Genomic DNA, 12581 nt, shown 5'->3' on the forward strand with positions numbered 1-12581 from the left:
CTCACACAATGCTTGCAAACACCTCAAAGACTCTTTGAGCAGTATTTGAGCAGCTGGACAATTCCTTTAGTGGTTAATCTTTAGTGGCTATTACAGTGCCAAGTTTTGCGTGTAAAAATGCTTGTGCCACACTGGATAAATATTGAAATGTCTCTGCTCCGTATTTTTAATAAAATTAAGTGTATTTTTTGCATTTATATTTAATAAAACATATGAAATACTAAATGTAACTGTACCCATGTACAAGACACAAACTCACAGCTTTCTATAGCAACACATGCTGTTGGACTCAGCAAGCAATTTCTATAGGGGCAGAGTGATTAATTTCAATCCATACTTCTAAACACGTGTCTCAGAGCATTAAAGTATACTTTAATTACTGTGCCAAGCAGATGAGCACATAATAGCAGCTATCATTTCAGAACTTTACAGACGTGGTTCACTATTTGAAAAAACCCCTCTTAGATGAGGAACATTTGCTTTACAAAAGCAGCAGACTCATGATCTTATCGATGTTGCTTTATTTTAAAATTGAATCACAATTTCATGATACTCAGTATTGTTCTTAAAGCCTCGGGTTCTGCAGTTATGCAATTACATGACACCTAACAATTTTTAAGACTAAGTATATCTCTAACTGTTGTGTTTTATGCTTAAAACCTGTATCTCAGCAGCTCAAAAACCACTCTGGAAAGAAACTCTATAGTGCTTTAACATTATGACACGATTTTCTAATCCAAGCTAATATTTTTCTGTATTAGTACCTGAAATTAGTAACGTTACACAATTAACACAGGAATCTGCTGTGAAGGCCAAGGCCAGGGAACAGCATCAGCTCCTGGCACTGCTTCCAGCTGACGGTCAGCAAAAATACCCACACTCCTTAAGGGGGCTGGAAAAGAGTGATGTGGCTCACAGAGAGACACCCTGCCTGTGTGTGCGCCAGCATCCCATGGGACAGCACTGTCCTGAGAGGCTCCTGTGCTGCTCCTCAGCTGAGCAGAGAAGGCAGAATGAGCAGGAACCCCCCATGATGATCATCAGCCCTGTGAGAAGGGGCTAAGGGACCTGAGTAGGCTTAGGTGACAGCCTCTCCACACCCAAGAAAAGGCTAGGAGAAGCCAGAGCCAGGTTATTCACAGTGGGGTGTGGTGGGAGAACAAGCGACAACTGACAGAATTTGAAATACGAAAGGTTCAGGTTACAAACAATGAAAAACCCTTCCTCCATGAAGTGGAAGGGGCTGCACAGAGAGGCTGTGCAGTCTCCATGCTTGGAGGCTTTCATGACCTAACTGAACAAAACCTTGAGCCACCTGGTCTCAGCTGGCCAAGCTTTGAGCAGGAGGCTGGGCTAGATGCCTCCCAAGGTCCTTCCACTCTGAAGGATGAACCTCTGAGTACCCTGTGCTGCTGACAACTGCTGCCTGATTGGAATGTTCTCTGGAGCTCATCTCTTCTGAGAAGATTTTATTTGCTCTGTTCACTTCTCAGAGACCCTTACTCTTGACACCATTCAGGCCCTGCAGAAGTGTCTTATCTGACACCAGTGGGACTTTTTTCCCTCTAAGAGCCAAGAGCTTCAGACAATTGAACCCCAACGTATTTTAGCAAATACTCTACAGTTCACAGGTTGGTTTGAACTTCATTGCTCCTATACAACGAGTAACAACACAAACACACACACAGATACAAACAGCATTTAACATGCACAACAGAGGTGTGAAATACCCGTTAAAAATGTTTTCCTCATCCTGAACAAAATCCAATATAGTTTAGGACATTTTCCCCTTATCTTTTAAAAATACAATTCCATATGTCACCTTGACATATCTTTTCTCACTGGGGTCAAAACCACTGCTGAAACTGCTAGTATAAATGTATTTCCATCACTTTCCTCCTGCATATGTTCTACATTTTCAGCTCCCAAAGCATAGTGCAGAGAACAGGAAGAGCCCTATGGCAGCTTCCATGCAGAACAGAAACCCAGAGCCCATGGCAGCCTGGCCCACAGAGCAGATTTCCACACATGGACCTGTTTTTATGGCTACTGGAATGCTGAGCGTACCACTAGCAATACAACTATATACAAGGGAACTAAAAAGCAGTGGTGTTGAGCTACCTAGAACCCGAACTATCTGACATTTGAAAATGCTCCTTAGGCTCTTACATGAGGTCCTGGGGACATTTTGGTTCACAGACTTTACTGCTCAAGTCTGAAAATAGGACAGAGTGAACTCACTGAAACAAGATTTACAAGTAGTTTGAAATACACAGCTATAGCAGGGACCCTAAAGCAACTCAAACACAGCTAGCACAAACCTACCATACTCTTATTAGAAGACCAACTTCCTAAAGCAATTGCTTTAGTTCCTGGCATGCTTCTGCTTAATTTCTTTGTCTTGTCCAGCTGGGCCCTAACTCCATTTTGCCAATGTGTACCATTCCCCCTTAGAAAATATCAAATGGACAAATCAGGTTCCAGCCTCTGGAACCAAGATATTACTGAGCTCCATAAGCTATTAAGGGGTTTCAAATTATGGCAAACAAATCCCTCAAGGCTCACTTAGAAAAAAAAATATAAAAACACAGGTCTAAGCTTGCCAGACTGTCTGCCTCTCACATTCACAGAAACCCGCCTCAGAAAAAAAAAAAAAAAAAATCTTTATTATGTATGAGGTACAGACCATCTGCGATGGGCTTTGAGAGCCAACTTAAAAGTGGGGGGGGGAGGAGAGTGTTCCCAACTGCATTCACAGTCAGTGAAGAGCTTGAGACTCAGCAGCTGTCTGTGAGCAGGGAAGAGGTGGTGGGTCAGGATGAATGAGGCTGCACAAGACCTGCCAGGGTCAAGGATGGAAAGGCACATTGTTACACGCACACTCTGCGTAGAGGCATACGGAGAACAGCAGCAAGAACCAAGAAAACCTCATGGAGACAGTAAGATCATCCCATAAACAAGGGATTCTAGGAGTTGCTAGTGACAGGGAGCTGCTTCCCTGTCACTGGAGAAAAAATAAGGCATGATAATATTATTCCTCTGGCTGTAATATAGACCACTGAACACCTCATGCCATGGGAAGTAAGAATGGCAACAGCAGCAAACTGGTAGCAGCAAAGAATATAATAAAAAATTCTTTTTTATCCTTTCTTTTAGGAATTATACACATCTTTCCATATCAGTCTTCAAAATTTTTGTAAATCTTTTGACCCATCTTTTCAGTACTCCACTACACATATCTGTATTAGCCATTTACTGTTATGCATACCATACAGCTCCATAATGTTTCATTTCTGAAAAGGAAAAAATTACTTTTTTTTTTTTTTTATAATTTTAACCACTGAAACTAGAGTTAGATTTAACCCTCCCCACCCAAAAAACCCCAAATCCCATGAGAACATTTTCTAACATCTAGCAGATTGCTACGCCTTTGTGTGTTTGCAGCTCAACAAACAGGATAGTTCCTTTGGCTGCAAATGAACTGTGACCAGACAAATACGAGCAAACCCTTACAAGTGACTGTTGCTGATTCTGTCAGGAAGCAAATCAATTTTACGTCTCTACTCAAGCCAAAATCATCATAAGTATTTGTCCTGTTCCATAAAATTTTGCTGGCTTTTTAAACGCTACAAATTCAACCCAGGGATATTCACTGATATCCCTGGCTAAAACTCACTCACGCCTATGGGGCCAGGCTGTTGCCAGCAATGTGTGTGTATGGGCTGACCCTGTGAATACTTACCAGTGGTGGTAGGGGCACTGGTGGGTGAATCTCGCTGTCACACGCCGAATTCCCTTTTCCCAGCCATCTGCTCCACCTGGCTGCTGGAGGCGAGGGCTCTCCACGCCGACTCGCCGGGCTCAGACCTCGGGCGTGCCGCAGCAGCTCCGCAGTGAGCGACGCCCTTCCCGGGGCCGGAGCTGGACCTGTGGGTGTGCAACGAAGGCAGCTCAGGTGCGGGTTCTGCTGAGGAAGCACTGATCCCCAGGGAAAGGGTGGGGTGGGGAGTCTGGGGTAGTAGCAACTCAAAGCAGCTTCCAGGAGGCTTGCCAGAGGTTGTCTGCCAGCAGCTTTGCTCCTGCACGGAGCCCGCGCACGCCGGGGCCTTCAGCAACATCTGCACCTGCACAGGAGGCTCAGGCCTGGCAAAAACAGGCACCTTCCATATGGGCACGAGGACATCACTTTCCTCAAGCACTACAAAGACTGGGAGAAACAGTGCAGGAGTGCTGTGCTTAAATTTGCTCATTTATTTAGAATAAAATCAATTTTGCATACCTGTGTCAATATCTGTAGAAAATTTACTGTCTGCACCCCTGCAGCTCTACACTGGTTTGCATACACCATGCATCAATTCAGATGAGCCCTTGCTATGAGAATGCCTTTTCACCCACCTATCTAGGAATATGGTTATGCCTAAGCAGGGAATTTTAAATTGTTTCCCAGACAGTTCCTGAATCCAACTGCAACCGGTTTATTTTGACCTCAGTTCTTAGAAACTGTTGATGCCACGGTAGAAATATGCTGTGTGTTCCAACAGGCAACAAACAGTCCTAATGAGAGCACACTCCATCTGTGCTGCCAGCGCACACAGCCTCAGCCTATAGCTCGGATACGCTGGAGCTGAGCGCGCAGGGACGAGCTCGGGCTGCAAGGGACATCCTGGCACGGCAGAGCTCCCCGAAACAGGCCTCTGGAAGAGTCCTGAGGCAGCCAGGGCAGGCACCAGCAGCACTCGAGTTCTCCCTTCCCTGTTCTGAGCTCGCAGAGTACAAACTTTTACCTTTTTTTTGGAACGTTTCAAAACTACAGAGTAAAGAAAGCTGACTTAAAAACTGCCCGGTGCTCTCAAAAGGTAGGAGTTAAAGCATGCAGAACATATGGCACTATTTACAGCCGGCAAGCACACTGAATTCAAGGGAATTTTCCATCAACCTCGTACTCTGCAAAAGGTACATTACAGAAAAATGCATGTGGGGATCCTTTAATTTCTCTTGCATCTTCTCTTATAGGATGCAGCTGGGGAGCAACACCCACTGGTATTGGTAGCATGAAACGGCGATCCTTTCCTGTTACCAAGGTCTGGTACAAATTACCATGGATTTAGAGGCACTATATAAAAGACAGTGCTGATTTGTTTCTAAATTTGTATCTTGATTAAACTGTCAGGCTATAGCACAAATGTAGAGCTCACCTGACTTTAAAATCCTCCAACAATAAATTATCCAAGAAGCGCAGTACAATTTGAAAATGCTTACAAATGGATCAATACTACGCTTTATGTTTAGATTTTACGTCTCAGTCATGCCAAATTAAATGGAATAGAAGCAGCACTTCACATTCAAACTGTAAACTCAGTGTGTTCCAAATAAAACTGTATGGGAGGGGAGACTGTGAAGCAGGATTTTAAAAACCACCAAGCTGACCAACAGAATAACAACTGCATTATTATTTTCAGAATTATTTTCAACTGAGTTGTGGCAGACAAAAAGAAAAAAAAAACGGGCCCAAATTCCTATTGTCAGGAACTCGCATGCAAACTTGCATGGGTCAGACCAGTGTTTTTCAGCATTTACCCCTGAAAATAGAGCAGAATTTGGTCTCATCAGTTAAAGTGAAGTAATTTACTCCGGAATAGCTTCAATGATACTGAAAATATTTTAACTATCCAGAATTTCAGCATCTAGGATTAGTGCTGTAAACATGCATAGGCATTGTGGTCTAACGAAAGAAAAAGTAAACACAAATATGGTGCAGCAAAAGTGAGGTCAGCCATGCAGAACTTCCAAAAAGTAGTTTAGGAATTAAACTACTATTATTAAAGCCACTGTTACTGAACTATGGCTGTTAGAACTTCCACAGTTCATTGAACCATTCTGCATATTGCAAATATTATAAAACAGAATAGATCAATTTTCCATCATGAGTAAAAGCCATTGCTGTTCCTAAAGCTTTTGCTTTTTAAACCCCTGTTCTCGTATGTTTGAATGCAATTTTTCTATTTGCTTTTACATGGTATCCATGTAAGAAAAGAGCTATTCTAAATTAATTAATCAACACACACCCTTCCAGAGAGGGAATATATGATAAAAGTATTACAGAGTGAAGTTCAGGCATATTTTTGTACTCTCAAAAGAGGGTAATTGATCCTCCCCTCTCCCCAGTTTCAAATGTGGAACTTGGCTGCTATGGGTTCTTTCCCACACAAATCAAGCCCTAGCTCTTTTGAATTGAAACAATATGGGATGATTATTGTGGGAATTTTTTTTACTGTTACTGTAATTTAAAACTTTCTGTACCCAATTTTGCATTTTCTATAAATCAAAAACCCATTTCACTTAGGGCTACAATTAAACAGAGGAAATCAAAGACTAACTTCTAAGCAAGTTTTGCTATTAATCATAGGACAAACTAGTAGTACAACTACTTTTACTGCAGTTCCTTTCTGCCTGAGAACTACATTTTCATCTGAAGCTTGAGCTCTTTAGAGGAGACTGTGCCACAGATGAGACAAATTAGACGGAGGTACAGTGAATGGGAGAACACTGTGTGCTGCTGAAGATGAGCCTGCCCAGCAGCTCAGCTCCAGCACAGACACAACTACTCGGGCTCTGACGCTGCCATTCCAGAAGCTACTACACTTCTTCCTTCACCAGGAGCAGCCACGGAGTCACGTCTGTTCTTTTAGATATCTGAACTGAAATCAGCCCCTTTCTCTTTTTGAAAGAAAAATTCACAAAAGCAGCGCATTTCAACACTGAAGTCTCTATTGAAAGCAGGACATGCAAATGCAAAATTAAAATCGGAGTGCAAAATGAAACCGTGTGGAATATGGAAACGTAAGACTTCTATTTTCTCAAACTTGAAACCAAAAGATGTATTTTTATTTTCTAAAAGGAAAAAAATGCATATTGATCGCTAGACAAAATAAAACATGAACTCTCAAATCAACAGAAACATGTTTCACCCAGCTGTCTTTATTTTTTTCTCTGTCTCTGCTTCTCAAAGAAAAATTTTTATGTCATTTCTTTTCTTCATGTATTTTAAGGAGAGGTGTAATGTCTCATGGTGCTAGTCTTTGCAAAACTCCTACAGAGGTACAAGTCATACAAGTCACTTTAATTGTCGCAGTACATCTACAATAAAAATAAGAGATACTAGTAACTTACTCATAAAATATTTGCTCAAAACAAAAATTGCCTTCCAGTTAAATAGTCCACAATGTGTATACTCCATACTGAAGAGGAACCTTTTACCTACTGCAAAGCAAAATTCAAATGTATCTTGTAAAAAAAAATCCACTTTTTAAAATCAGACACAAAGAAAACAGCTGTGAGGTGTTTGAGGCGTTATTGGAAGAGCTTCTTACAAAAAACCAAACAAAACCTTCCCAACATGGACTTACTACTCTAATAATGTGATTCAACAAAACATGAATAGAAACAGTTTCACCTCTGGGCAGAACTAGATTTTAAAAGTAAATTACTTAGTGAGGCTATAGATTGAAACATTGTTTTACCATTGATTTTCTTCCTAACTAAGATCTCTCACCTACTTGCAACTTTCATCATCTCTGACAATAAACTCCTGCAGCAATCAACACATCTGTTTCTCAAGAAGTGCACTGAAACCATGTCAGTCTGGCTGTGGCACCAGGAGCTCCCAGGCCTTTGCCTCAGGCTGCTGAAACCTGCTCATCCCTTTGAGCACACCTTTCACCCAGGACAACAGGGAGCTTCCTTTGCCTTCCTCCGATCTGTGTATCAGTCAAAGGCAGGCACTGACCGGAGGTGCCCGAGCAAAAACAATGCCTGCAAACACAGCTTTGCCTACCAGGAATGTTGGGAAGACTGGATGTCAATTGACCTAAACGGGAAAGAAAGAAAGAAAGAGTGGAAAAAACCCAAAAAAATCAAACACAGAACTTTAGAGGTCTTGTGCAAAGAGCATGAGAAAAACCTGGAGCACTCACTTCATGGAGATAGCTACAAACCCTGCCCAACTGCACTGGAACATCGACACCTTCTCTTTTTCTGTTTAGGTTTATCACGTTAATTTCTCCCACTTGATGGCAGCTGATACTGCAAACAAGGGAGGGCAGCTGCCTGCCCTGGCCAGCTGACACGCCTCTGGTGCTCAGAACATCCATATGTAGCTGGACCTGGAAGTGGGAATGAGAGCCCAGGACCACCAGTTACCAAAAGCACTCCTGAGGCAGATGGAGACACCAAAATAAACACCAGCACCATAACTCAGAGGCCCAGAAGCACTCGCCTGAAGATTTTCAGAGCCCTCAATAATCAGACTATAAAGCTGCCAAACTGGGCAGAGGAATACTAGGAAATGTTTCAAAGAAGTCTGGCTGCAGGACTCCTGTATCCCTACCCTTGGCTCCAAGCACTGGTTTGCCAGTCAGCACCAAGCAGCTGTGGATCAGGGGAGAGGGGATGCAGTGGAGAGGCAGAAAGGACACGGAGAGAGGACACAGAGAGTCCCAGCCTCGGACTACACGTGGGTGCACAGGTCAGTCCTGTGCATAAGCACCTGCAGGATTTGGTTTCCACAGGCACATTTATTAAAAATGCAGGGAAAAACTAAACCCAAACAGCTTTTCCAATGTTTCTGAAATACCCTGGCCTGCTGGAGCCGTCCACACGGTGGAACCAGTGTGGCTCCATGCACTCAGCTGCTCCTCACTGAGCACCCTCTGTGTGTCTGGGGCACTCCAGGCTGGCCATGCTCTTGGGGAATGGACACTGGACACAGAGTGACCCAGACATCTGCTGGCCCAGCCACTGCCAGTGTGGACAAACCTGCCTCCTGGCTCCCAGAAACCAAATTCCTAGTGCAAACAGAGGAGAGGCTGCTGCAACAAGAAAGAAATCCTAAACTCAATTACATTTAGGCAAGCAGTAGGATAAAAATAATAGAGTTGTCAGAGAGAAAAAACAAAACCAAAACGAGCCAGCAAACAAAACATATAAAATATACTTGTATCTTAATTTTTAAAAGTTGCTTCCCAGCTTTCTGTTCTGCAGGGAGCATATAAAATGTTATGACTTGTAAGTTCTAGTTTTCATCGTCATTGTTTAGTATTCTGTAAAGGTTTGGGGGGATTGTTTTGTTCTCCGGATTTTTTTATGCAATTATCTACCTAACCTCCCCCTGTAATCTTAAAATGCTATCAAAATACCAGTTTTTAATTAATCGCACAGCAGAATCCTAAACTTTATGGATAAGAGACCAGGCAACTTCACAGCATCTTTCTCCCAAGCTGTTCTCCTCTGACCTCGACTTTGACTTTAGGTATATTGATGCAGATGCTGAGTGGGTTAGTCTCTCCTATTATTTATCAATGCATGAAACAGAGTGATTAATTTACAAGATAGTGGAGATAAAAGAAACCCCATGGCAAGCAATACATAAACTTTCTACTTTGGTAAGGAATACTTGTAAATTTTGGGAGGCAAGGCCTCCTGAAGCTATGAGAAAAAGCCTCCATTCATTCAAAGGCAATTGAGGCCTAGAAGAGCAGCTACACCCCAGCTCCAGACTATGAGATGCCCCTTCTGCAAAGGGCAGGGCTGGACCCCTCAAATTCCGCAGGCCCGGCATTCCCAGCAACTCTCCCTTCCCAGATCAGTGTCCTGTGCTGTGCGTTTGCTGTATGTGGTTTATCCAGACATCAGCTGTTTCTCAAAGCAGAAATTTCATGGGCAACATCAGATTTAGCTCCAGCTTACAAGGGGAGGTGCTGAGACATGGAAAGAGGAGGAAACTTGATGAGGCTTTTACTCTTATACCCAAGGCTGAATAAAAAAAAATCTCCCAACTTCTCACTCACTTTTCCGGACCACAATTCCCATTTCATCACGGCCTGATTTCTGGACAAGAGCATGTCTAGATGCAGATTTTACAAATTAAAGGATATTATAAGAAAAGATAGAAGAATGACTAAATAAACTGTGAGCAAAATAATCTGCAGTCCCAGAAGTGTCAGCTCCAGTGATTTTGATGGCACAATACAAACTATTCTTCGTATCTATTATTTCTTCCAGTGGCTTCTATAGTAGTAGCTCATGGTACACGACTGACAGAAAAAAGCTGGGGGCTATCTGAAGTGATTGGAGTGGGGCTTAAACTTTATGTAGGCCTTGAACTGGCCATCAGCATGAAGGTGAAATTCATTTTGTGAAGAGTAGCTTTATTTTTTTTTTAATTGCCATTAGAAGCAATAGCCACCTGATAGCCGCTGGTCACCTGTGGAAACTTTTTTGTCCTGAGTGCTCTACAGAAAGGCTCACACAGAGCCAGAACAGAGGCTGCAAGTGCACTGGCAAAGTGGTTTTTCAGCTTGATCTCTTGGTGTTAATTGAATTGTAAGACTTTTCTATTTGCTCTTCCACTACTTGCAACCTTAAAACTAATATACACAGTTAAGGCGTAGGCCTAGTTTTTCGCAGATTAATGTTCAGGAGAGCTTGTTAGCACTTCCTGGTGAACCTTCAATTGCTCTTCCATTTAATGTTTTAGGTTAGATTGTATCTCAGGAGAAATATAAGGATGACAAGAAATGTTACAAAATTCAGGAACTGGATACAGGTGCTCCTAGTGCCCCCCACCCCCTCCCTTTCCCGGTGAAATCCAACCCACCACCCGACCTGTGTGGACTCTTTGGTATACTCAGCTCAGCAGTCATCAAAAGTTGAAAAGCTTGCAGCAATTATTTTAACAATGATGGAATTTTAGTGCTTCTGTGTCCAGCCCAGAACCTTATATGGGTGCAAACCAGCCATATCCAACTGACCCTGTAAAGAAATCTATTTTGGGAAGAGAATTATGCTCATACTCTAAGTTCCTTCCAACCTGATAAAACCAATTGCAAGACATGGCCCACAGTGACATGGACCAAAGGGACCTGCACCAGCAAGGACACACATACATGTATGGTACCTTCCACAAACATGAAGGTCTCCTCAGAAAATAACACTTACTCTATGCTGACTTGTGACTTCCACTCTGGCATGCTCCTTACAACAGGTACAACCACCTTGCAGTTGGCTTTCCTATCCCAGATCAGCCCTCTCCTTGAGACTCCAGGCTTTGTTCCCAGCTGGCTGCACCTGCAGCCACGTGCTATTCCTTAATAGATTTTAATTAATTTATTGCAAATCCTTAATCTTCTCTTAAGCAACACTCATGAGTTTTGATTCCTGAAAGCATTTTGGGGAAAACAAAATGCAAGCACCAGACAGATATAATTTTTATGCTGTTAAATACCACCCCTAAAAACACTTTGTGTTACAGAGAAGTAATTGCTACTCTAAGTAAAGTACTAAACAGCATCTTAAATGTATACGTGTGAATATTTTACATGCAACTTCACTTTTATTTACACCAAATAGGAGTGCACACATACAAAAAATACTCAGATCTCATACGTGAGACATATACATAGCAGAGTAGGTTATACTTTAAATGAAATAATTTTATAGAGACATTCAAAGGTACCAGTAAGACAGTAGAAATAATTGTTTTAGTATAATTTAAAATGTAAATGTCATGTAATATGTAATTTAAATGTAAATCTGCACCTTAAACCTTCAATCCATCAATGTAAATCTCCATTTAAGAAACAAAATTTCCATGTGATCATGTTAATTTCTCCTTCTATAATAATTATAGAACGAGGAACATATAACCTTCAATTAAAACTGGTAACTAGCTATCTTCATAACAGATCGAGCTGAAGAACTGTTTTTATAAAATGGTTACTAATAAAAATAAATTTTAAAATGTTAATTATTTATTCACATAATAACTAGGCAATCAAAAAAACCCTATATGTCACACTGCATTAAAACCAAAACTAAACCTCATGATGAACCCCTGCAGCAAAATTATATATGTCCTTTGGGCCTTTAACAACGTTTCCATCCATTTTGGGATGTGATCGATTCCTTCCGTGCACCCTGCAATTCATAAATGTGTGCTGGAGTAGGAAGAATACTGATTTTGTATTATTTTTAATTTAATATATTTCTGTATTATTCCGTCCCTTAAAACCAGAACGCAGGACTCCGACACTCCTTGGGTTAAATCGGATAAAGCAAGAAAGTACAAAAGCTCACTGTCCAAGTCTGAAGGTTGTGCAGAAGGTAGTGTTCTTTAAATGCACTTTAAGAGTCATTTGAGTTCAGGCCTCCTGCATCAGGTTTTTAAATTAGTGTTAGTTGGGTTTGAGAGAACAATCCAAAACCCTCTGATATCTGTAGGAGACTTTCCACTGACTCAGGACTGGATATACTATTTTGTTCCCTATAGACAAATCAGACAATACATCTAATCTGCCAAAGGTAACAAAACTATAATGAGAACTCTCCTTTCTATTAATAAAACCCAAAAAGAACCAAAAAACCAAAACCAAAAAAAAAAAAAAAAAAACCAAAAAAAAAAACCCAAAACTGCAACCAGAGAGAAAAATAAATATATACATAAAAAAGAAGAAAATAAAGAATGATTTATCAAAGAGGAAAATCTTTTGAAAATGATACTTGCTGTATATACAAATGTAGAAGTA

At 41.4% G+C, this 12581-nt stretch overlaps 1 long non-coding RNA gene across 6 annotated transcripts in view; it reads right to left on the minus strand.

Moving 5' to 3' along the window:
• The window catches only part of LOC136361490 (uncharacterized), a 107159-nt gene that overhangs the window by 67739 nt on the left and 26839 nt on the right, over positions 1–12581 (minus strand). For 2 of the 6 annotated variants that reach the window (XR_010743643.1, XR_010743642.1), the window contains exon 3: positions 3743–3927. The exons of the other annotated variants lie outside the window; for them this stretch is intronic. This is a non-coding gene — a long non-coding RNA (uncharacterized lncRNA). The remainder of the gene's footprint in view (positions 1–3742; positions 3928–12581) is intronic. 6 annotated transcript variants of the gene reach the window in all.

This window comes from Sylvia atricapilla, chromosome 5 (genome assembly GCF_009819655.1).
Source record: "Sylvia atricapilla isolate bSylAtr1 chromosome 5, bSylAtr1.pri, whole genome shotgun sequence".
In the NCBI taxonomy this organism is placed as follows: Eukaryota; Metazoa; Chordata; class Aves; order Passeriformes; family Sylviidae; genus Sylvia; species Sylvia atricapilla.